Source organism: Ornithorhynchus anatinus, chromosome 6 (assembly GCF_004115215.2).
Source record: "Ornithorhynchus anatinus isolate Pmale09 chromosome 6, mOrnAna1.pri.v4, whole genome shotgun sequence".
NCBI classification, from domain to species: Eukaryota; Metazoa; Chordata; class Mammalia; order Monotremata; family Ornithorhynchidae; genus Ornithorhynchus; species Ornithorhynchus anatinus.
The window spans coordinates 35,289,815-35,315,666 of NC_041733.1; the positions used below are offsets into that span (position 1 = coordinate 35,289,815).

The window sequence follows — 25,852 nt, forward strand, 5'->3', positions numbered from 1 at the left end:
TGAGTTCTAATCTGGACTCCGCCACATGACTATTGTGTGACCTTGGGCAAGCCACTTAACTTCTCTGGGCCTCAGTGACCTCATCTGCAAAAATGGGGTTGAAGACTGTGAGCCCCTCATGGGACAACCTGATTATCTTGTATCTACCCCAGTGCTCAGAACAGTGCTTGGCACATAATAAGCACTTAACAAATACCATCATAATTATTAATCCTCATTTTACAGATGAGATGACTGAGCCACAGAGAAGTTCAGGGTCTTGCCAAAGGTCACAAAGCAGGAGGCAAGTGGCAGGGCTGGGATTAGAACCCATGTCCCAAGCTCTTTCGACTGGGACATACTGCTGTCATGCCAGGGTTTTAGCCACCCTGAGGTGAGGAACAAATTTGTTTTCCCCCCATCCTTTTTAATAATAATAATGTTGGTATTTGTTAAGCGCTTACTATGTGCAGAGCACTGTTCTAAGTGCTGGGGGAGATACAGGGTAATCAGGTTGTCCCACGTGAGACTCACAGTCTTCATCCCCATTTTACAGATGAAGTCACTGAGGCCCAGAGAGGTGAAGTGACTTGCCTACAGTCATCCAGCTGACAAGTGGCAGAGCCGGAATTCGAACCCATGACACCCAGTGATGAAGGTTTTTTTAAAAAAAGTATCTGGTGTACCGTAGTCCCTATTGCCTCCTCCCCCGACCACCCTGTGACTTTCTGCTCAGCGACCCACCCCCGAGGTGAGGTTTGGGAAGGGGAGGGCCGGGTGGTGGAGTTCACGCCGCAGCGCTGAGAAAGCATGTATTTGACAGCGAGGTGGTGGTGGCAGCCCAGGGCCTCAGGAAGGGGAAGATGGAAGGAGCAGGGAAGAGCTGCAGCCACTGGTGACCTGATCCAGCCTGATCCCCTGGGTGCCACGGAAGCGTCCGTGCTGCCCGTGGTCCCGGGCACGGCCGGGGATCGCGCCGAAGCCAGGGGACGCCGCCGGCTGGAGACGCTGCGTGAAGCCCCCGAGAACGACTGTGGTCTTGGGAGAAGTCACACACCTGAAGCCCAACTCTGCTCCCTGTAGCTAGAGAAGCAGTTTGGCTCAGCGGAAAGAGCCCGGCCTTGGGAGTCAGAGGGCATGGGTGCGAATTCTGGCTCTGGCACTTGGCAGCTGGATGACTGTGGGCAAGTCACTTCACTTCTCTGGGCTTCAGTTCCCTCATCTGTAAAATGGGGATGAAGACTGTGAGCCTCACGTGGGACAACCTGATGATCCTGTATCTTCCCCAGCGCTTCGAATGGTGCTCTGCACATAGTAAGTGCTTAACAAATACCAACATTATTATTATTATTCAATCTAAGCGCTTGGAGTGTACAATTCGGCAACAGATATTGACAATCCCTGCCCAATAAAGGGCTGCTCACCTAGACAACCAAGACTGCCCATCTGGGGCCGACCGTAGGTCTGTCAGTGGAGCCGTCCTTGGGGCCGTTGGCGACGCGGGCCTGTTTCCTACCCGGGCTGTGTGCGTTGGCCATCTTGGGAGAGTCAGAAGCCTGTTGCCATGTTCCATCCTGAGGTAACCGCTTGGCTCACTTACCTGCTGAGGCTGAACAGGATCAGAGTAATCCGGTGGAAATCCTGGTTCAACCAGACATTTCACTAAACAGAGCCTGTTCTCAGTGACGTATTTTCTGCTCATTTCTGCATATTTGAGGGGGTCAAGAGGTTGGGATAAACTCCAAATTAGGGCAGTCACTTTTACAGGATGGTTGGGAGGAAGAAGAGAAACAGGAGGAAGTCATTTGAGCTGTCACCTTCGACCTTGAGCCCTCTGTGGGACAAGGAACTGTGTCTGATATGCATATGTTATAATCTACACCAGTGCTTAGTGCAGTGCTAGGCATGTAGTAAGTGCCTAATGAGAACTACAGTTATTAACAAGTGCCAGCCTCCTTGCCTTTTTTTTTAAACTGATAATAATAATAATGTTGGTATTTATTAAGTGCTTACTACATGCAGAGCACTGTTCTAAGCGCTGGGGTAGATACAGGGTAATCAGGTTGTCCCACGTGAGGCTCACAGTCTTAATCCCCATTTTACAGATGAGGTCACTGAGGCACAGAGAAGTTGTGACTTGCCCACAGTCACCCAGCTGACAAGTGGCAGAGCGGGGATTCAAACCCGTGACCTCTGACTCCCAAGACCTCTGACTCCCAAGCCCGGGCTCTTTCCACTGAGCCAAACTGCTTCTCATGATGTTTGTTAAGCACTTACTATACGTCAGACACTGTACTAAGGTCTAGGGTAGGTAGAGGTTGGACACAGTCAGTATCCCCCGTGGTGCTCGCAGTCTTAATTCCCATTTTACAGATGAGGTAACTGAGCCACGGAGAAGTTAAGGGCTTACTCAAGGTCACATAGCAGACACTGGAAGGGCTGGGATTAGAACCCAGGTCCTCTGACTCTCAGGCCTCTGCTCTTTCTGTTAGGTTATGCCGCCGCCCACCCAATCTGGAGCTGATTTGTAAAACTGTGGAATGAAAGGCCCAGAGTGTACAAACTTTTCCATGTTAAGAACACAGCACACTAATCCCAGTTTTACCTGACTACCCAAATCACATCATTTCCTCACAAGTGAGTAAAGCTGGAAGTTCCAAATGTCAGGATTTTTTTTTCTTTTTTAATGGTACTTGTTGAAACTGTACTATGTTCCAGGCACTAAGTGCTGGGGTAGAGCCCAGTGGAAAGACCCCGGGCTTAGATATCAGGTCATGGGTTCTAATCGCGGCTCTACCACCTGTCAGCTGTGTGACTTTGGGCAAGTCGCTTAACTTCTCTGTGCCTCAGTGACCTCATCTGTAAAATGGGGATGAAGACTGTGAGCCTCACGTGGGACAACCTCATTCCCCTGTGTCTACCCCAGCGCTTAGAACAGTGCTCTAAACATAGTAAGCGCTTAGCAAATACCAACATTATTATTATTATTATTGATGATTTTCGCGGAAATTGCCTCCACAGCTTTGGTAATGCGACTTCGCCCGTGGTGCACGCATTCACAAGACTCGACCGAAGAAGGGCCAAGAAAAACAAGGAGGCGAGGACGGGTATAGGAAGAGAAAGTCTGGCACCCTGTGGCCAATGCTCTTATTGCTCCTGGCTGCAAGTATGAACCTCAAGTCAGCCACAGGCAGGACCCGCTTTCATTCAAAGAGCAAGGTAATAATAATACTAATAGTACTAATAATAGCATTTGTTAGGTGTTTACTATGTCTAGTGCACTGTTTGAAGCGCTGGGGAGGATACAAGGGGATCAGGTTGGCCCACGTGGGGCTCACAGTCTTAATCCCCATTTTACAGATGAGGTAACTGGGGCACAGAGAATAATAATAATGTTGGTATTTGTTAAGAGCTTACTATTTGCAAAGCACTGTTTTAAGCGCTGGGGTAGATACAGGGTAATCAGGTTGTCCCACGTGAGGCTCACGTCTTCATCCCCATTTTACAGATGAGGGAAGTGAGGCACAGAGACGTTAACTGACTTGCCCAAGGTCACATAGCTGACAACTGGCTGGGTAATAATAATAATAATGTTGGTATTTGTTAAGCGCTTACTATGTGCAGAGCACTGTTCTAAAAGTGCTTGGGGGGATACAGGGTAATCAGGTTGTCCCACGTGAGGCTCACAGTCTCCATCCCCATTTTACAGATGAGGTAACTGAGGCACAGAGAAGTTAAGTGACTTGCCCACAGTCACCCAGCTGACATGTGGCAGAGCAGGGTTTCGAACCCATGACCTCTGACTACCCAGCCTGGGCTCTTTCCACTGAGGCACTTTTCATTTCCACCTTGTCTTTCTGCCTTTCTCTAAGGGAAATAGTTAAATGTAAAGATTTTAAATGTCCTGAGACATGTAGAAGTTGAAAAAACACTTTGTACAGTGGCTGGCACCTGGAAAGCACTTCACGGATGCCATAATTATTATCGTCAAATAGTCCCATGCAGAGTGGATTGTTTTTCCAGGATAACTCACTTGCCTTGAACCTAATAAAAAGAACGAGTCCGTAGTATTTTATCAATCGGTATTTAGTGAGTGCCTGTTCTGTGAAGAGCACTGTAATAAGCACTTGGGAGAGTACAGCAGAATTAGCAGACAGAGGCAGCGTGGCTCAGTGGAAAGAGCACGGGCTTTGGAGTCAGGGCTCATGAGTTCGAATCCCAGCTCTGCCACTTGTCGGCTGTGTGACTGTGGGCAAGTCACTTAACTTCTCCGTGCCTCAGTTCCCTCATCTGTAAAATGGGGATTAAGACTGTGAGCCCCACGTGGGACAACCTGATTCCCCTATGTCTACCCCAGGGCTTAGAACAGTGCTCGGCACATAGTAAGCGCTTAACAAATACCAACATTATTATTATTATGTTCCCTGCCCATGGTGATTTTGCGATCTAGAAGAGTGAAAGGGATTCTGCCTCATGCAGTTTGCGGTCATCAGCACCGCTAGACAAGGTGAAACGGAAGTTGATCTTTTATTTTCTTGGTTGGTTGGTTAATTAAAGGGAGACGATCAGGTAATGCACCTGTGAACTATATTATATCATTATAATGTATTTTCTCAAGCGCCTGGTACAGTGCCCTGCACAAAGTCCTCAATAAATACCCCTGATTGATCAAGGTATTTATTGGATGCTTTCTGTGGACAGAGCACTAGAGTGAGTATTTGGAGAAGTATAATAAAAGTAGGAGAAATGAACTCCACCCCTAAGGGGCTTATAGTCTAGTGAGGAGGAGGAGGATGATGAGGAGGAGGAGTGCTGACAGAGATATTCCCGGAGCTGGATCTTCTTATGCAACCGTCTTTGACTGACTGGGGGAAAAAACACAGGAGGTTTGTGTCATTGGGATGACAAAGGTGAGGATAAAATTGATCTTTTCCCTCTTCTGCTTGAACAGTCAAGCCTCAGTTTCAACTGCTTCTGAAACTGCTGGAGCCTATAATGAGCAGAGTCTTAATTACTGGCAATTTACTGCTTCAGCTGATGTTCTAACAAATAGTTTTCCTTTAGGAGCTTGGTCAGGACTTTTGGATAGCCTTGTCAAAATGAGTGATGTAAGTACAGATTCTGGCTGTCACTCTGATATATTTTCAGGGACGCCTCTCTCGGGCAAGAGATGTGCGGGTGGAAAATCAGAGCAGTAAAATAGCTCTTATAAAGGTCTGGCAACCTCACTTGGGCAGCACCCGGGGGACTGAACTGCCTGAAGATAGAAAGAAGATGGAGCCTCCCATCGGAAAGGATGGACAAGCCTCTGTCCCACGACTTGCGGGCTGAGAAACAGCCCAGATGAATAGATTATAGGGCTGGCATCTGGCATCTAGGGCAGTGCCACTCTCTTCCATGCCCGTTGCATTGCCTCTGGGGCCCGAGGTAAGCCAGCAGCGGGCAGAGCTGGGGTTAAGCACACTGTGAAGTCCACGCGACCCATTCTCTGCCAAAGTGACCCCACTGAGACCTGTCAGGCTGTTTCCTTGGTAGGAGCCGTGCCCTTCGCTGCCCATGGTTGCTGGCTTGTGTTTGGGATTCCCCTCTGGGTTTATCCACTTTGGGGACTATTCTAGGTGGTTCTTCAGTCAGGAAGAACCCCACCCCTGAAGATTCTCTTCTCTGTAAATGTTCTGTCTCCCTCCCAACTCCCACTACTAAACTGCTAGATCCTTGAGGGTGGGGATCATGTCTTCTATCGCAATTTACACTATCCCAATGCTTAGGTTAGTGCTCTCCTCACACAGTAAGTGCTCAGTAAGTGCTATCGATAGATTAAGACTGACTGATTAATCCGGGAACGACGGATAAAGAGTTCTGATGGGAAGTTGGAGTTGTGGGGATGGAGGAATGGACTGGGGATCGGTCAAGGGTACAGTGTCTGCTAGCATCTCCCAACCCCCGGGACTGGAAGGGACAGGGGCCGGACAGGGGCTAGCAGTCCCGGGGATCGGGCTAGAATACCCCGAGTCTTGGAAATGAGGCAATCCCGGGAAGAGATGGGACTGGAGTGAAGGAATCCCGCTGCTCATTTCAGCTCTGCCACTGCCCTGCTGTGTGCCCTTGAGCAAGTCTCTGAAATCTCTGAGCCTCAGTTTCCTCAGCTATAAAACGGGGATGACACCTGCTCCCCTTGTGAGTCCCATATGGGGCTAAGAACTATGTCTGTAATGACTGTCGTATCTACCTGAGTGCTTAGTACATAGTATGTGCTGAATAAATACCATAATTATTGTGCCATCCCCATCTCCTATGCAGTTAGACTATGCATCCTTCTCTGGCTCCTAGAGACCCCAGACCATTGATGATTCCATTTCCTCCCCTGGGGCCTCCATTTCCATTCAGGAATTGAGATGATTTAGGAGAGTGAATGGGAAAGGAGTTCCCCAACCCCAGCCCCCTGTTTCTTCTCCGGCTCCTCCTCCTCTGGCTGCCCGCAGTGGTAGTGGAGCTGGGGAGCCAGGGAGCTGGGACCTGAGAGCCAGAGGCTGGGGTGGGATCCCTTGGTCACCCCCTCTGTCAAGGTCCCAAAGGAAACTCTCAGCTGAGAAGCAGTGTGGCCTAGTGGCAGAGCACAGGCCTGGGAGACAGAGCACCTGGATTCTAAACTCGGCTCCTCCACTGTGGGTCCTTGGGCAAATCACTTAACTTCTCTGTGCCTCAGTTACCTCATCTGTAAAACTCAGCTTCACTGCACTGGGACACAGGAGGAGACGTGCCCACCCCAAGATATTCCTTAAGCAAGGAGCAGAGCATGGCCCAGTGGATAGAGCAAGACCCTGGAAGTCAGAACGCCCTGGGTTCTAATCCCAGCTCCGCCACTTCTCTGCCGTGTGACCTCGGGTAAGTCACTTAACTTCTCTGTGCCTCAGTTTACTCATGAATACAGTTTGTGTTAGCTCATGGCCTGCGTCCAACCTGATCAGCTTGTATCTACCCCAGGGCTTAGTCTAGTCTAGTAAGTTCTTAACAATCAAAAAACAAAAAACAGAATAAAAAAACCTGTCCACATACGTGACCCGGAGGAGCTTGTCAAAAGGGAATTTAGCACCCCTGGCTGTACAAGAAATCGTGCCCTATCGTAGGGCGTCATCTTCCTTATGCTCTTAGACCAAGTCTTTCAGCTCTAGGAAACGCGGGATTGGAGTTGATTGCCCTTCTGCACCTATTGCTGTGTCTCATCTTCTCTCTCTATACTTATGCTCTTAATCCAAGTCTCTAAGAAACAAGGGACTGGAGTTGATCGTCCCTCTCCTGCCCTGGCTGGATCCATAATTGAATGGCCTCGTATAGGTTCACAGCATAAACTAGGGAAGAGAGAATGCAGGGTTCTTGATTTACCACCTTATTTTGAGAGGGTTCCGAAGTCTCAAATAACAGCCTAAACTTGTAACTTGAGTTTATCAGTATCACAAGATAATATTCATCCAATTACTATTCTCCAGCAACTGTAGTGTCTGATATATGGCTTTAATATATTTTTAGTTTTCCATTTGTCAAACGATATCCATAAATTCAACTTCACTCTTCATGCTATCCCCTTCTTTGTATCTGCTATCTGGACGTTTCTGGAACTCCAGTGGTGAGGAATACATTTGAGACAAGGCGATGGAAAGCGACTTTCAAAAGAAATCCTTGCTATGCCTCACAATGTACTGTAGATGACAGCATCTCCTTCCCTGTTTGTTTTCCAGTGAGTTTCTCCTTGCTGAAGAGAATTCCTAGCAGCCGTCCTGATCTTTTGAAAATGTGATACCTCTGGTATCGTCAATCTTTTAGGGATGTGTTCTAGAGCCCAAAAGTTAAAAGGAGAACAAGTCTGTGCCCACGAGCTTTGAAAAGAGAAAAATGTCTTTGAAACTGTTTTGGAAAAAGATGGGGACATATGAACAGCTTTCCTGGCTGGTTGGCTCTTCCCTGGTTCTTGTGTTCGGGTGCAGGAATAAGCAAAAAGTCAGTGAGAGAGATCTTCTTGACTTTAAGCTCGTTATGGTCCGGGAATGTGTACTCATCCAAATGCTTAGTACCACACTCTGAACATAGTAAGTGTCCAGCAGTAGGACTGATTAACCCCTCAGTACATCAGTTGAAATCTAAAATCTGCCCTTTCCCTTCCATCCAAATTGCTACCATGTTAATTCAAGCACATATCCTCTCCCACCTTGTGTTACTGCACCAATCTGCTTGCTGACCTTCCAGCCTCCTGTCTCTCCCCACTCTGCTGCCTGGATCATTTTTGTACAAAAAGGTTCAGTCCATGTTTCCCCACCCCTCAAGAACCTCCAGTGATTGCCTATCCACCTCCACATCAAACAGAAACTCCTTACCATCGGCTTTAAAGCACTCAGTCACCTTGCCCCCTCCTACTTCATCTCGCTGCTCTCTTACTAGAACCCAGCCAACCAACCAACCAACTTCACTCCTCTAATGCCAACCTACTCACCGCTCCTCAATCTAATCTCTCTCACTGCCGACCTCTTGCCCATGTCCTGCCTCTGGCCTGGAACCCCCTCCCTCTTCATACCTGACAGACAATTACTCTTCCCATCTTCAAAGCCTTATCGAAGGCACATCTACTCCTAGACTCCTTCTCTAATAATTGTGGTATTTGTTAAACACTTTCTATGTGCCAGGCACCCTTCTAAGGGCTGAGGTAGATATAAGATAATCGGGTTGGACACGGTCCCTGTCCCACATGGGGCTCACAGTCTCAATCCCCATTTTACAGATGAGGGAACTGAAGCACAGAGAAGTTAAGTGACTTTCCCAAGGTCACACAGCAGAAAGTGTGGTGCTGGGATTAGAACCCAGGTCCTCCTGAGACCTATCAGGCCTCTGCTCTATCCACTAGGCCATGCTGCTTCCCTAACTAAGCCCTCATTTCTTCTCCTACTTACTCCCTTACCTGTCACCCCACCCTCAGACCCACAGCACTTATGTGCCTATCAGTAAGTTATTTATTGATATTAATGGCTGTCTGCCCCTCTAGACTGTAAGCTCGTTGTGGGCAGGAAATGTGTCTGCTATATTGTGGAACTCTCCCAAACGCTCAGTACAGTGTTCTGCACACAGTAAGTGCTCAATAAATATGATAGATTGATCAGTTTACTCCTCTGTAAAACCAGATCATGAGCCCCGCTTGGAGCAGAGATTGCGCCTGATCCGATTATCTTGTATCTATCCTAGCACTTAGTACTGGCACCTACTTAATAAATTATTTATTTACTTATTTATTTGAGTTATGGGTGGCAGCACAAAAGGGAGGGAAGTAAAAACTGTCCTGTTCATCCCGGGGAGAGAAGTGCTGGTGGCAAAAGGGAAGCCAAGCTCCTTACGAAAGGAATGCTTATTTTCATGGTTTGAAGAGGTCTCACAAACAGTTAAGATGGAAACTCAAATTTCTCCCCGAAAGGAAAATGTTCCATAAGAAGAAACTGTTGCACTGTATTCTCAAGAGTTAGCAGGTAAGCCCTTGAAATGCTGTTCTCTGAGGCAAAATTGCAGTAGCAATTGACCTTTCTCGGCTCCTTAGGAGCTGAAGTGTTTTCACGCGGGGGCTTTGAAGGCCCTGACTTGGGGGACAATGGACCTGAGTGAAAGGAGTAATTGGTGGAACAGGGAGAGTGGCTGGAAATCACCCTAAATCCTCTAAATCCTTGGCTGAACTGGAACCTTTTTTCCTTAGCAAGGTCATTTCCTTCTGCCACAATCCCACTGCAGTGCCTGGAAGAAAGATAATTTGATTTTCCACTTAGAGGGGGAATATTGTGCCCATTTCTGCCTCCACTGGAGGGAAAGGAAAGTCAGGTCCCAAGATGGCACAGGCCCACTGGGGTGTCCAGTGTGGTGATTGAGGTGGCTTGGCTTCCGCAGGGCTAGAGTCCAGGAGGTCTTGCCTTAAGACTCTCGCTTTAAGATCTCCGACGTCCCCTGCTTCACGCTTTCAGATGGGTCCTCACGAGGCACAGAAAGCAAATGTTGGGGAGGATGGGGATTTCATTAGAAGGAGAATCTGCAGCTGCAAAGGGCTCACAGATTGGAGACAGATAATATACCTGCTGTTGCTACTTCTTCCACGAGGAAATTGATAAAGTTTGCAATTTTCCAATAATAATAATGATAATTCACTGTTTATACATGCCAAGCACTGATTAAACTCTGGGGTAGATACAAAGTAATGAGGTGTGACACAGTCTCTGGGGCTCACGTGGGGCTCAAAGTCTAAATAGGAGGGAACCCCGGTGTTGACTCCCTATTTTAGAGATGGGGAAAGTGAGGGTTAATCAATCAGTGGTATTGAGTGCTTACTATGTGCAGATCACTGTTCTAAGTGCAGAAGGTACAATAAATTAGAGTTGGTAGGTGCAAACCCTGTCCTCAAGGAGGCAGACATTAAAATAAACCACAGAGAGGGGAAATAGCATATAAAATGTGTATTTAAGTGCTGTGGGGCTGGGGGGGGGGAGTATCAAAGTGCATAAAGGGTACAAAGCCAATTGCACAGTCAACCAGAGGTAACTGGGGAAATGAGGGTGGTGACAGGGAAGGCCTCTTGGAGGAGATGTGATTTTAGGAGGGACAGGGAAGTTAAGTGACTTACCCAACATCATCCAGCAGGCAAGCGGTAGAACCGAGGTCCGGGGACTCCAGGTCAGGGCTTTATTCAGGAGTGGGACTAAGTGCAATAAAATCAGAAAAGGGGAGAGGTGTGTTTGTGAGTGGGTACAGACCGTAAGCTCGTAGTGGGCAGGGAATGTATCTCTTTATTGTTACACTGTACTCTCCCAAGTGCTTAATAAATACAATTGAATGAATGAATGGTGGTGGTGTGTGGGGGGCAGGTGACTAAGGGCTGGGGGGGAATACAAGTAAATAAAATAAAATAAATAATGGCATTTGTTAAGCGCTTACTACGTGCAAAGCACTGTTCTAAGCACTGGGGGGATACAAGGTGATCAGGTTGTCCCACGTGGGGCTCACCATCTTCATCCCCATTTTACAGATGAGGGACCTGAGGCCCAGAAAAGTAAAGTGACTTGCCCAAGGTCACATAGCTGACAAGTGACCGAGCCGGAATTAGAACTCATGACCTCTGACTCCCAAGCCCGGGTGCTTTCCCCTAAGCCATGCTGCTTCTAGTTGAGCACCATCCCTGTCCCACGTGGGACTCACAGTCTCAATCCTCATTTTACCGATAGGGGCACGGAGGCCTAGAGAAGTGAAGCGACTCGTCCAAGGTCGCACAGCTGACAGGTTGGGGGAGGCAGAATTAGAACCCATGACTTTCTGACTCCCAGGGCGGGGCTCCAGTCACTGTGCCATACTGGTGGGGTTTGGGGGTGTGTGTTTTCCCTCCCTGACGGGCCAAAGAGGGCGATGAGGGTCTGAGTAGGGGCAAATGGGGTCCTGCCGGGACTAGGCCCCACGGGCCATCCCAGCGGAAGGTTGGCCACTCTGGGATGGCCGTCCTGCTCAGGCTGCTGGGACCTTGCTTTCCTCAAGCTCAACTAGGCCTGGAATGCCCTCCCCCCTCACTTCTGCCAAACTCACTCTCTTCCCCTCTTCAAAGCTCTACTGAGAGCTCACCTCCTCCAGGAGGCCTTCCCAGACTGAACCCCCCCTTTCCCTCTGCTCCCTCTGCTCCTCCCCCTTCCCCCTTCCCCTCCCCTCAGCTAAGCCCCTTTTCCCCCTGCTCCTCCCCCTCCCCCTCCCCTCAGCGCTGTGCTCATTGCTCTGCCACTTGTCAGCTGTGTGACTGTGGGCAAGTCACAACTTCTCTGTGCCTCAGTTACCTTATCTGTAAAATGAGGACTAAGTGTGAGCCTCATGGGGAACAACCTGATTACCCTGTATACCCCAGCGCTTAGAACAGTGCTCTGCACATAGTAAGCGCTTAACAAATACCAACATTATTATATATTTTTATTACCCTATTTATTTTGTTAATGAGGTGTACATCCCCTTCATTCTATTTATCGTGATTATGTTGTTTCGTTTTTGTCCATCTCCCCCAACTAGACCGTGAGCCTGTCACTGGGCTAGGATGGTCTCTATCTGTTGCCCAGTTGTCTATTCCAAGCACTTAGTACAGTGCTCTGCACAAGGCAAGCGCTCAATAAATACTATTGAGTGAATGAATTTGTATATCTTATTTATGACCCTATTTATTTTGTTAATGAGGTATGCATCTCCTTGATTCTATTTATCGTGATTATATTGTCTTAAGCAGCGTGGCTAGGTGGAAAGAGCCCGGGCTTGGGACTCAGAGGTCGTGGGTTCGAATCCCCGCTCTGCCACTTAGCTGTGTGACTGGGAGCAAGTCACTTCTCTGTGCCTCAGTTCCCTCATGTGTAAAATGGGGGTTAAAACTGTATGCCCATGGGCCAACCTGATCACCTTGTATCCCCCAGCGCGTAGAATAGTGCTTTGCACATAGTAAGTGCTTAACAAATACCACCATTTTTTATTTTGTTTTTGTTCCTCCCCGCTCCGATCAGACGGTGAGCCCGTCATGGGGCAGGGGTGGTCTCTGTTGCCACACTGTCCGTTCCAAGCGCTTCGTCCAGTGCTCTGCACATAGTCAGCGCTCAATAAATAGTAGTGGCCCCCAGCCATACTCGACAGGCAGGAGAAGAGTGGGGCTCTGAGGGCTTCCCCGCGCCTCACCCTTTGCCCAGACTGTTGGACGGGGGAGGCCGGGGCCGACGTGACACAGACGGCGCTGCACACGGCCCTCCGTCCACCACAGACGGCGCTGCGCACGGCCCTCCTCCGTCCACCCACCGACAGCTCTGCACACGGCCCTCCTCCGTCCACCCACCGACAGCGCTGCACACGGCCCTCCGTCCACCACAGACATTGCTGCGCACGGCCCTCCGTCCACCACAGACATTGCTGCGCACGGCCCTTCGTCCTCCCACCGACGGCGCCGCGCACGGCCCTCCACCAGGCCACCGACGGCGCTGCGCACGGCCCTCCGTCCACCACAGACATTGCTGCGCACGGCCCTCCTCCGTCCTACCACAGACGGCGCTGCGCACGGCCCTCCGGCTACCACAGACGGCGCTGCGCACGGCCCTCTAAGCGCGAGACGGCGGGCTCGCGCCCTCGGGCCCCACGTCCTCGCGGCCTCGGCGGGAGCGTGGCGCGAAGGCTTATGGGAGGCGGCGGGTGTGAGCCATCTTCTCCCTTGGCCTGTCCTCGCCTGAGAGGGCATGGCGGCCGCCCCTCCGCAGTTTGTCGCCCGCCCTTGTCCTTGGCGCAGGCTTCGCCGGTAGGACGAGCAGCAGCGGGGCGTGGAAGACGCACAGACCTTCACCGACCATTCAATAGCCTTTATTGAGCGCTTACCATGTGCAGAACACTGTACTAAGCGCTTGGAATGGGCGCAGCAACATCCGTTGAGAAGCAGCCTGGCTCAGTGGAAAGAGCCCGGGCTTGGGAGTCAGAGGTATGGGTTCGAATCCTGGCTCTGCCCCTTGTCAGCTGGGTGACCGTGGGGAAGTCACTTCACAGGGCCTCAGTTACCTCAGCTGGAAAATGGGGATTAACTGTGAGCCTCACGTGGGACCACCTGATTCATTCATTCCATAGTATTTATTGAGCACGGACTATGTGCAGAGCACTGGACTAAGCGCTTGGAATGGACAATTCGGCAACAGAGAGAGACACTCCCTGCCTATTGATGGGCTTACAGTCTAATTGGGGAAGATGGTCAAAAACAATAGCAATAAATAGAATCAAGGGGATGAACATCTCATTAACAAAATAAGTAGGGTAATAAAAATACATACAAATGAGCAGATAAGTATAGTGCTGAGGGGAGGGGAAGGAAGGGGGGAGGAGGAGAGGGAAAGGGGGCTTAGCTGAGGGGAGGTGAAGGGGGGGCAGAAAGGGAGCAGAGGGAAAAGGGAAGCTCAGTGTGGGAAGGCCTCTTGGAGGAGGTGAGCTCTCAGTAGGGCTTTGAAGAGGAGAAGAGAGTTTGGCAGAGGTGAGGAGGGAGGGCATTCCAGGACCGTCAGAGGACGTGGCCCAGGGGTCGACGGCGGGAGAGGCGAGAACGGGGGACGGTGAGGAGGTGGGCGGCCGAGGAGCGGAGCGTGCGGGGTGGCCAGTAGAAAGAGAGAAGGGAGGAGAGGTAGGAGGGGGCAAGGGGATGGAGAGCCTGGAAGCCCAGCGTGCGAAGTTTTTGTTTCGTGCGGAGGTCGATAGGCACCCACTGGAGGTTTTTGAGGAAGGGAGTGACAGGCCCAGAGCCTTTCTGCAGGAAGATGAGCCGGGCAGCGGAGTGAGAATAGACCGGAGCGGGGAGAGACAGGAGGAAGGGAGATCAGAGAGGAGGCTGACACAATAATCCAGCCGGGATATTATGATTACCCTGTATCTACCCCAGCGCTTAGAACAGAGCTCTGCACATAGCACCTAACAAATACCAACATTATTGAGAAGCAGCATGGCTCAATGGAAAGAGCCTGGGCTTGGGAGTCAGAGGTCATGGGTTCAAAACCCGGCTCTGCCACTTAGCTGTGTGACTGTGGGCAAGTCACTTCTCTGTGCCTCAGTTCCCTCATCTGTAAAATGGGGATTAACTATGAGCCTCACATGGGACAACCTGATGACCCTGTATCTAACTAACCCAGCGCTTAGAACAGTGCTCTGCACATAGTAAGCGCTTAACAAGTACCAACATTATTATTATGGACATTTCGGCAACAGATAGAGAGCCCAGTGACAGGCTCACAGTCTAATCGGGGGAGACGGACAGAAACAAGATAACATAATTACGATAAATAGAATCCGGGCCAAACCCAAAGCCTTCAAACCCTTCGAAAGCAGGGAGGACGCCGGCCAGAGGGGCGTCCCCCCGGGGAAGAGACACCCGAGGAGGGCCCGGCTTGAGGAACCGAGCAGACGGGCCCCGACCCGTTCTCGCCTTCCCCCCGACAGACCCGAGGCCCGCAGAGCCTTCCAAATCCAGGATGCAGGCCGGGGGGCCGCGCCACCGGGGCAGACGACGGACGGGCCTTCAGGAGGCTTCCGACCGGGAACCGATTTGGGGAGGGTGGCTCGGTGGGGGACACGAATCCCATCGCCAGAGTTGCGTGGCTTTGGGATGACCCGACGCTTGACGTGGGCCCGTAGATCTGGCGGCCTTGTGCCCCAGCAGCCTGGAGAGCAGATCTGTGGGGTTAAGAAAAACCTCGTCCTGGGTGGAAGGGTGTGTAGGCGTGAAGTGGGGAGAAAACGATAGGTTGGACACGTATCATGTGAGCCGTCGTTAGAGTGAATCTAGAAGGGACAGTTGCAATGTCAGGTTATTACAGTTAGAGTTCCTTATGACATGTTTTTATCATAAAGCCCTGTTAAGAGCCCAGATGGCTGACGTGCTGCCATTAATTATTCCGACATATTGGGGTATACGGCCTTAAAGGAAGGTGATTGTGAAGTTGCCACTTAGGGAGGAAGATTGAAGAGGCATAGATAAATCTAATTTGGGTTGTGAATTGGCATTGATGTTCCAACCAAACTGATTTCACAGCCTACGGGATTGAATTTTAAGTGATTGGAATGCGGTATTTCTGTACTAGGGTGCAGTGTCGTTATGATTTGGCAGTTAATGAAAAAAACATAGCAACACTGGGTAGCAGTTGAGTACCAAGACACACTGAAGCATCCGTTTAGCAGAGGGTAATTAGAAGACAAGCCCAAATCTAGGCTGCTCAGGGACAGAAGATAGTCTTTCAAATTGGGCTTGAATCACTCTCATTTAAGTCAGAAGTGCAGATGAGCGGGCTGAAATGTGACTTTTGGCTAAAAGAAAATTGCAAGGCCTCATCTCGTGTGGGAAGAACTTCAGACTGTGCCCAAGAAATGCATTCTCCGTCCCTCTGGAGGGGACGAAATGGAAGTCGATAGAAATTGGCCATGGACATTAAAATAAGATGGACCTTAGTCCTCAGGTGGTCAATCAATCATGGCTACTTATTGAGCACTAACTGTGCAGAGCACTGTACTAGTTTGGTTCCTGAATTCCACTTTTCTGTCACGTGTGTGTCCCTATCTGTTTGTGTCTCCTCCAGGTTTTTAAGGACACTGGGCAAGGAGCATCCGGCCATGAAAAAAGGTGAATATGATATAATGATTCCAATAGCACTGTCACTGAATAATGAATCAGTACTGTGCCTACGTCAGGGCTGCAGTATTTTACTGCGTTTTGCGGCTAAAGTACGCGCGTCGTCTAGTCCTCTGGATCCACTTTCTATGAATGTCCCAATTTTAGAGTGTATCCCTCAGCCCCTTCACAATCCCCCACCAGCCCTTTTAAAGCCAGGGAAATAAATAGTTCCACTAGTCCAAGGCTGAAGCTCAATTATTCTCAGCCTCCCCTATGTCACTTAGTTCGGATCTAATTTGGGGGTTTTGGGAGGGAAGAGTTCTGCTGAGGATATTAGGACTGCCTCTTTGTCACTCTGAGCTGTCTGCTGGTTTCCTCAACATAGTTTAATCCCCAGCACAATCAAGCAAAGAAATCTAGAATGTCTTTTATCCTCAACTAACCTCTCCCAGAGATGCCTGCCAAGAAGCTGGCTGAGTGATGGTTGAGTGGTTGGGAAAACTGAAGGGGAGGTGTTTGAGGGTAGGAGCAGTATTTTGGGGGCAGTCTCTTGGCGTCATGACATTAGTACAGTGGTCTGTACGTAGTAGGCGCTCAATGAATACGGTTGAATGAATCAGGAAGGCAAATAAGTCACTTAGGTCCCATCTTCACTGTGCCTCATAATTTTCGGGCACAGCTCAACCCGAAACTTTAAGAAGCTGGATGAGTGGCATTTGGCTGCTATTATCCCCCCGGAGACAGGAAAGAAAAGAAGCCAGTGCTCTGCTTTGTGAGAGTTGGAATCAGTTGGACCTAGGGCTCCCCGGGAGGTCAGGAGAGGCCTGGATTATCCCAGACCCGAAGCTTTCTTGGGGAGCAGCCTCAGTTGTAGACTCGGTTCTACGGTCCTTTAGACTACAAGCTCTGTTCATTCATTCAGTAGTATTGAGTGCTTACTATTTGCAGAGCACTGTACTAAGCGCTTGGAATGTACAAATCGGTAACAGATAGAGACAGTCCCTGCCCTTTGATGGGCTTACAGTCTAGTCATGGGCAGGGAATGCGCCCACTAATTCCGTTCTATTGTACTCTCCCAAGCGCTTAATACAGTGCTCTGCACATAGGAAGCGCTCAATCAATACCATCAGTTGATTGAATCTAGGACTCTCTGAGGGATTAGGGTTGCTTTTCTGAAGGAATAGAATTGACCAGAGGAGTCTTAGATTGTGGGACAGGGACCGTGTCCAATCTAATTAACTTGTATCTACCCCAGCGCTTAGAACAGCGTTTGACACGAGGTAAGTGCTTTAAAAATGCCATTAAAAAAAAAATGACAGGAGGGCTCTAATCAGTAATCCAGTCTTCTGGAGGAGCCCGCTATTAACTTGATTGCTTTTGGGGCTTCTGCCTAACACTTTCACGGGGCCCCGTTTGGATTTTTCCCCCAAGCCACTCCCCGGGAATTACAGTTAACCTCCATTCTTCACTGTCTGGGAATGCCTGCCTGCAGTCATTTCATATTCCCTAAGAATTCCAGCTTGCCACCACTAGCTGCTCCCCCATCACCCATTTTGCCTGCCATTCTGGGTGAAAAATTTTTTTTTTTGATCTGCAGCTCCTGGCCTTAATATGCTTTGGGTTTGTCACTCTGCCTTTCTTGAGACTTGGCCATCCTTGTAATAATCTAATGAAGAGCCCAACCATATATAGAGTTTCGGCTCTTTAAATAAATTTAAAAAAGGTTAATTTTCAGTATTCACATGACTCACAAAGTAATACTATTTTGCCAGTCCCCATGACGGTTGAGCAGGAAAAACCCCATCTCAGCTCCACGGTCCATCTGCTGACCTTTTCAGGAAATTATCAGCATTCAGTCACTCCGTATTCAAATTTGCCTTGAGTTAAAAGACTTGTTGGCAATCCGAATTGGCCTCTTGTCAGCTTGCCCTTGTTCAGCCCCGGAAATTTGCTCCGAGCCTAGGTTTGGGTGTCCCTTTAGGAGGCTTTGAGTTTTGTTAAAGTCCTCAGATTTGAAAAAGGGAGGAGGCGTCTCTTTAGCAAGTACAGGGCTCATCACTCTTTGCAGGTTCAATCTCACTTTCCAGCTCCTGCCACCGTAAGCAGAAAGAGGAGCTGGTGCCGATTTTATATTTTGTGGGGTGCAGATATTAAGAAAAAATTAATGTCACAAGCTCAATCAGAGGGAAAACGTGAACCACATGGCAAATTCATTCGATTGCAACATTTTTTAGTAGGCTGCTTTGCAACTTGTAAGAACACTTCTGCAGATAATGGTTGATAATGGATTCCTTATGGCATTAAATCACGAAAATAGGAAATGCGTTATGGCAGCTGCAACTTGGCTAGTTAGAATCCTATTCAGGAGAAGGATTTCTGCAGAGGGTTCCCCCTCCTTTCCTGAAAAGCCACCTGTGCCATTTTTGTCTGAGTTTCAGGCAGAAAGACTCTCCAAAGACACCGTTAACTCTCTCCTTGTGGTTATGATGTGCGAATATTGCTTTTTTGAACAGAAAGCATTTAAGCCTGGTGGTGGTTTTGTTTTGTAAAGTACACAGCATTTGCTTCTTCCTTTTGATTTTGTACATCTCCCTAGTGAGGATGCCAGAGTGGCGATGGAAGTGGAAATCTGTCGTATTAAGGTTGTGACTCGGATCTAGTTTTTTTTTATGGTAATCTGTGGAGCGCTAATTCTGTGCCAGGCACTGTACTGAGCAGATACAAGCTAATTAGTGTGGACATAGTACATACTTCACGTGAGGCTCACGGTCTTAATCCCCATTTTACAGATGAGGAACTGAGGCACAGAGAAGTGTCTGGCCCAGGGTCACCCAGCAGACACATGGCAGAGCCAGGAGTAGAACCCAAGTCCTTCTGCCTCCCAGGCCCCCGCTCTGTCCGCTAGGCCGTGCTGCTTCTGACGTTCACTTTCACACCGTGAAAACAGAGTAGATGCCACAAACGCAGACCCGACCTGAAAGCTGGGTACATCCTGAGCACAGCCAGTGCATCCATCCCTAAACTCTTATCCGTAGGGATTAAGGAAATTGTTCTGGCTCCTCAGCTCCCCAAGGTTTGAAAGGCATTTCCAGAGGGCATCTCATTCAGTCACACCACATAAACAGCAGGCAGAGCAGTACTGAGAATTAGATCCAGCCTTCTGCCCTTCAACTAAAGAGACGCGGAGAATTTAGAGAGGGTCCCGAAGAAAGTTGCAAAGATAAATGAGAGATTAGGAAGGATTTACGAGGAAAAGTTCAAAGAATCCAAGGTTATTCAGACTGAACGTGAGAAAGCTGAGGTGAAGTTTTGTTATTATTTATGACATTTATTAAGCACATGCTGTGTGCAGGAATCAAGTCTACTTTTATTATATTACTGCAAGCACTCATGACAGAGCTCTGCATATAGTAAGCACTCAATAAATATCACTGAATTATTAATTGATTGATTGCTAAATGGTAGGGTAGAATACAGAGTTATCAGATTGGGCACAGACCCTGTCCCTTTCCTTACAGGGTTTACAATCTCTTAAACCCATTTTACCAAGAGAGGTCAAGTGATTTTCCCAAAGTCACAAGGTAGGCCAGCACCTGGACTCGAACCCACGTCTCCTGACTCGTCCCGTTTTCTTTCCATCAAGCCCCTGCCTCCCCCAAATCATCCAATCCAGTAGATTTTCCATTGTTGCTGTTAATGGTGAGACAGGGAGGCGTGGAATGATTTTCTCAATTTAAAAATAATTCACAACACTTCAAATAAAATGAACCTTCAGTCTAGTTGAAGAATCAAAGCAAGATGGTGCTGACAGATTTTCCCCTGTAACTTCTGTAGAAATAGACAGCTCTAACACATTAGAAGTTCTGTAGGTGAATTATGTTGCGCATGATGGGAACTTGGCCTCCAAATGGCACACGGCTGCATTTCCGTTCCTTCAGTCTGAGGGGTTTGAAGGAAAGACAGCTCCTCGAAATGGCTAATGGCAGCCGCTTATAGATTAGGGACAGGAAAGTGGGCTTGTTGGGGGGTGGAATTTAAAAAAGGCGACGCGGGCTTCGGTTCTGCACAATCTTGGGAGACCATCGATCCCAATGGCTGTTTGAAGGCATTGAGCCTGGGTGGGAGATTGGGGTCTGAATGGGGACCCCCTGTTCTGTATAGAGAAGGACAGACTGGTCCCAGTTGGAGCTCATCCTAGAAACTCTAAAAGGGAACTAGCTGAAAGGCTAGAGAAGTGGCTGGGCCAGGGGGTGGGAACAGACCAAGTGGGTGGAAACAGACCAAGTACAGGCACTGAAGCAGGAAAGAAATTCTTTCGCTGGTTTATCTTTTAGCCAGTAAAGGCTACTGCTTAAATACAAGAACTCTTTTCTTTCTGAACATTTTCATCGTGGGCCTACCTACTTATTTTGTCTGGGGCTTTCTCTCCCTTCCACTCATTATGTGTGGGATCCAATGGGGAGTCTTTCTCTTTTGTGTAAGCGTGTTAGTGAAAGGTGGAAATGGTGATGGGAACGGTAAGAACTGTTTCATGTCCCCAGAAATCTGTTGAAGTGGAAAGACAATGCGCTTCGCTACTTTTCTCCCGTTATCATCAAGATTGCCGAACGGATGTCCGGATTGCTGTAGTAGTTGTGGGGGAAAATGGACAGTGAAAAAGCACTTTACCACACATTTCCAAACCTCGATTGGTTTCAGTTCTTTATTCAGGATCTTTATAAAACACAAGTTCGGAAGAGCCTCTTTAAAGTCACAAGGAACAAGAAAACCCCATCTTCTCCAGTGTCTTTCTAATGTGCACCCAGTTCTGCCAAAGTGTGTGTTTTGACTAGCGTGTGAGTAGGGAATTGAACGTTCTTCTGACACGTGACCCTGTTTGGGCTTGGTGTGTCCTGTGATCGAAGAAACAGAGAGCTTATGTGCATTTATGAGGACTTGGGATCAGTGCTATTGGGTCAGTTTTCCTTAATATGTGGTTTCACGAGACCATAACCCTCACATTGTCGATCTGTAGCTTCTAGCCTGTAAGCTCCATGTGGGCAGGGAGTGTATATGCCAACTCTATTATGCCCTCTCTAGTGGTTAGTACAGTGCTCTGCACACATTAAGCGTTCAATAAATGTGATTGATCTGGGCAAACTGCAGCGAGTCTGTGTGAGGATTACAATATTCATTCTGAGGTCAAAATAGTCCATCTGGGATAAAATCTTGAAAACAACTCAAGTGACCCCTGAAGCCTTTCCAGTCCCCCGAATCTGGAAGTCCACAAGTGATCTGCAAAGAATATCTCTATATTTTAAAGTTAGAGTAGCGTGGGTTCGGTGGTGACTTATGGGGGTTTGGAGAACATTTGGCCCATTAGAAATTGAACAGTTTTCCTTAAGAGGAAGAACAGTTGAGGGGGGAGGAAGACCTCTAAAATGACTCTTTGATGCCATAATACTGAATCTGACTCACTTACTTTGAAGGTTCACTCCCCCATCTCCTGGTAAGCAGAAGTTGGATTGTTGCAGCCTGGAGCCTCCATGCCGCTTTGGGTGTCAGGGATGACTGCGCCTTCATCCTTTGTAAGTGAGCTTCCCCCTGGAAGTCCTGGTGTAGTAGTTTGAATCCAAATAAGCTTGGGGAGTTTGGACCAGGAAGCCTGACTGGACCAGTGAGTTTCTGAGAAGACCAAGGACTAGCCCAGCCAAGAAACAATGTGGCCTAGTGGAAACGATAATAATGACAATGCTAATAATAGTCATGGCATTTCTTAAGCACTTACTGTGTACAAAGTGCTGGGGTAGATACCAGATAGAGAAGCAGCGTGGCTCAGTGGGAAGAGCACGGGCTTTGGAGTCAGAGGTCATGAGTTCGAATCCCTGCTCCGCCACTTGTCAGCTGTGTGACTGGGCAAGTCACTTAACTTCTCTGTGCCTCAGTTACCTCATCTGTAAAATGGGGATTAAGACTGTGAGCCTCACGTGGGACAACCTGATTCCCTTGTGTCTACCCCAGTGCTTAGAACGGTGCTCAGCACATAGTAAGCGCTTAACAAATACCAACATTATTAACATTATTATCTTTCGGTCTCATATGGGACTCACATTTTTATTTATATTAATATCTGTCTCCCTCTCTAGACGGTAAACTTGTTGTGGGCAGGGAATGGGTCTTTTTATTATTGTATTGTACTTTCACAAGCACATAGTATGATGCTGTGCACACAGTCAGCGCTAAGCAAATAACTATGGAAGGAATGATTGAATGAACATTCTAAGTAGGAGGGAGAGCAGGTATTGAATCCTCATGAGGGAATGGAGGCACAGAGAAGTTAAGTGGCTCGCCCCAGGTCATACAGGAGGTAAGTGGTGGAGCACGGGACCAGGAGTCATCAGACCTGGATTCTAATCCCGTCTCCGCCGCTTGTCTGCTGTGTTGCTTTGAATATGGCACTTAGCCTCTCTGAGCCTTAGTTTCCCGATCTGTAAAGTTGGGATTAAACTTCTTTTCTCCTTCCCCTTGGACTGTGAACCCGGGGTCTGATCTGATTAGATCGCATCTACCCCAGTGCTTGGCACATAGCAAGCAAATATCACAAGTATTTTTATTATTGTCGGTGGCTCTGGTTGCACTCTTTGGTTTCCTCTCCCAGCAGGGCACCTGGAGTGGCTCCTGTGTTTGGGAAATCTTTTTTTTTTCCACTCCGAGAAGGTAGATTGGCTCCCTAGGGAGTCCTCTGATAGTTGTAGAATGCTGCCCCAAACCACTATATGCCCAGTTCCATGCTAGGACTTCTGGTGAGAACTCCATAGATCGGGGTGGTCAAGCCTCATGAATTGAAGGATTGCAGACTAAAAACATAATGTGACTGAGAGCCACAGATCAATGAAGTCCCTTTTTATTATTATTGTGGTATTTAAGTGCTTATTTTGTGTTCTAAGCACTGTTCTAAATGCTGGGGTAGTTACAAGTCAGGTTAACTCAGTTTTGGAGGGAGAACAGGCATCGAATCCCCATTTTATAGATGAGGAGATTGGGGCTCAGAGAAGTTAAATAACTTGCCCGAGCTCACACAGCAGGCAAGTGGCAGAGCCGAGATTAGAACCCGCTTCCACTGCTTCCCTGGCCCATGCTCTTTTCACTAGGCCATGCTACTCCTCCTTATATACATACTGATCCATCAGGCAATCAGCGGTACTCCTTTGCTCAAAATGACAAGCTCTCCTAAAATCGTATCTCCTCCAGGACTAACTGCACATCTCATTATTCTATTCTCCCTCCCTTCTTCTTCAGCTGGACTTGGGTCTGTACCCCTTAAACACTTTGCTACTCCCCTCCCCACACCTCCACCCCATAGTTATGTCCATATCTTTATACTCTGTTGCTTCCCCTGTCTTTAATTTTAATATCTATTTCCTCAACTAGACTGTCAACCTCTTGTGGGCTGGGATCTGGTTTGCCCATTCTATTGTACTGTACTCTTCCAAGAGCATACTACACTCCTCTGCACATAGTAAGTGCCCTATGCATGCCATCAATTGGCAGACGGGAGTTTCTGGCACGGGGGGGCTAAAGGGGAGGCTCGTGGAGGCATCCTTCCCTCCCTGACCCAGGTCCACGTGAGGAGGGGAGCTGCTGCTGCTCCCCGAAGGGCTGGAGCAGTGGCCCATCCCAGGCCCCTGTGGCCATAGCGAAAACACAGAGCAGAAAACAAACATCATCTCGCTTTTCATCGGGAGCTGCTCAGCAAGCCAAGAGGCACACGTGTTTCACAAGCCACTGGCTGGCCCCTCTGTGTCGGAGAGTGGCCAAGGCACCAGGTCAAGTGTTAGGACTGAGGACATGTTCGCGTCGTGCCGGTGATTGTGAAGCGAGGGTGAAGGAAGGGCAGAAGAGTCAGCCAGCCAGTAGATGCCGTTGCTGAAGACAAAAACAGACAAGGCCCACAGCTGGTAGAACACGTGCCTTCTGCCGAGCAGCTGTTTTCTCAAGTCCTGAATGGGGGAAAAGGGAAATTGGCAAGGTAGTTTAATCTTGCCCATGTGAACCATCCTAGTCTACAATCACAAGGACTCTGCCTGCTTAACTTACTGGGCACTGTGTCCGATGCAGCCCTACGTGGGACCGGCCCCTTAATTCATAATTCTGATGACTCTAAAGTTTATTTGGGCAGTCTGTGATGTCTCCCCACAGGTGGACATTTCAGAGCATATCTACTATGCTTGCCTGGACTGAAAATCAAGGTGGACTGTGCAGAGGAACTGTGGGAAGAAAACGGCCCTTGGGAAGTGTGAAGATAGAGACTCTCCTCTGTCAAAGCACAGCACGCCCCTTTCCCCCCCTTGACTTTTCTATATGGTAACCACCCAACCAGGTGCAAGCGATAGGCAGCAGAGTCTATGACAGAGGTGTTGAACTGCCGCTGAACTGCTTTTTGCCGGATACTCGGTGCAGCTGTGAATCAGTGATCAATGGTATTTGTCGAGCTCTTAGCATGCACAGAGCACTGAACTGAATGCTTGGGAGAGTACAAGACAAACAGTTGGAAGACGCAGTCCCTACCCTCGAGGAGCTTCCAATCTAGTCAGGGAGACAGCAATTAAAACCTATTCTAGCCAGGGAAAACACAAAATTTCTTGCCTACGTCTTAATTTTCCAGCAATTTGACATTCAGCTGCCAGCCCTGGGGAGCCCATTGGCAAACAGAGCCCAGATGGGGAAGCTGGCATCCTACCGCTGCTGGCATTGCTTGCTCGCTGAAGTCCGTGCCCTCGTCCAACCCACAGCCCAGAGCAGCCCCGGAGGCATGAGCTGAGTGGGAGGAGAGACTGTGGTGATGGTGAGTACTTCACGGGGAGGGCCTCGGGCATACACACCCTCAGAAAAGGCTGCTGACCCAATGATCAGAAAACCCTCGGTGGTGTTTTGAGGCCTGGCTCTGCTGCTGACGAGCTGGGTGATCTTGACTAATTACTTCATGTCTTCAGGTCTTAGTTCTCCCTCCAGTGACATGGGGAGAATAATATTTCCCGGGGATGTTGTGAGAGGAGGAAGGTGAAAGAGCTCTGGAAATAAAAGTGGAAGACATAGGTTTCGAAATGGACCTTGGGGCTGGAATGAACAGCAGAACCTGGCCAATAAGTGCTAAAGGTCAAGGAAACTCTTGTGGGATAGGTAAAATGTCATAATCAAGTAAAATAGAGACTGGAGCACTGAATAAATCAATGTTAATGGAGGTATCTCTCCTGATTCTAACAATAATCAATCCCAATTAAGAGATGGATCCCAGACTACACTCGCTGGGATCGATATGAATGGTAACTTTGCTAACAAGGAGGTCATCAGAGAAAGGGGGGGATAATTTCACTTTAATGAAAAGAACAGATGGATGATATAATCAAGGAGGTGCTGAGAGTAATGAGGTTTGGAATTTCCAGGAAACTTCCAAGGGAAAGTTTGAGCATAGGAAAAGGATTAGGGTGACGGAAAAGACGTCAGAATCGTTTCCAGATGACCCCAAAGGGAAGCGGCTGGCCGTGAGAGCCGACCCCGCCAGGTTACAGTCGGGCTGGTTGGTGCATTCACGCTAGTAGCTAGTAGCTACTAGTAGCTTCACGCTTCACCTTCACGCTAGTAGCACTTTTCCAGGGCAAGTGGGGTTCTGGAAGGCAGCTGGCACTGGGGTAGCAGAGGAGTGGCAGGAGGCCAGAGTAACTGATGCCTCTCCTTGTT

At 48.7% G+C, this 25,852-nt stretch overlaps 1 long non-coding RNA gene across 1 annotated transcript; it reads left to right on the forward strand.

The window, feature by feature from the left end:
* The first annotated feature begins 16,085 nt into the window (after positions 1–16,085).
* LOC114812904 lies at positions 16,086–24,953 on the forward strand. Its single transcript, XR_003760524.2, has 3 exons — positions 16,086–16,144; positions 21,604–21,702; positions 24,780–24,953. It is a non-coding gene; the product is annotated as an uncharacterized LOC114812904 (long non-coding RNA).
* The last annotated feature ends 899 nt before the right edge of the window (positions 24,954–25,852 follow it).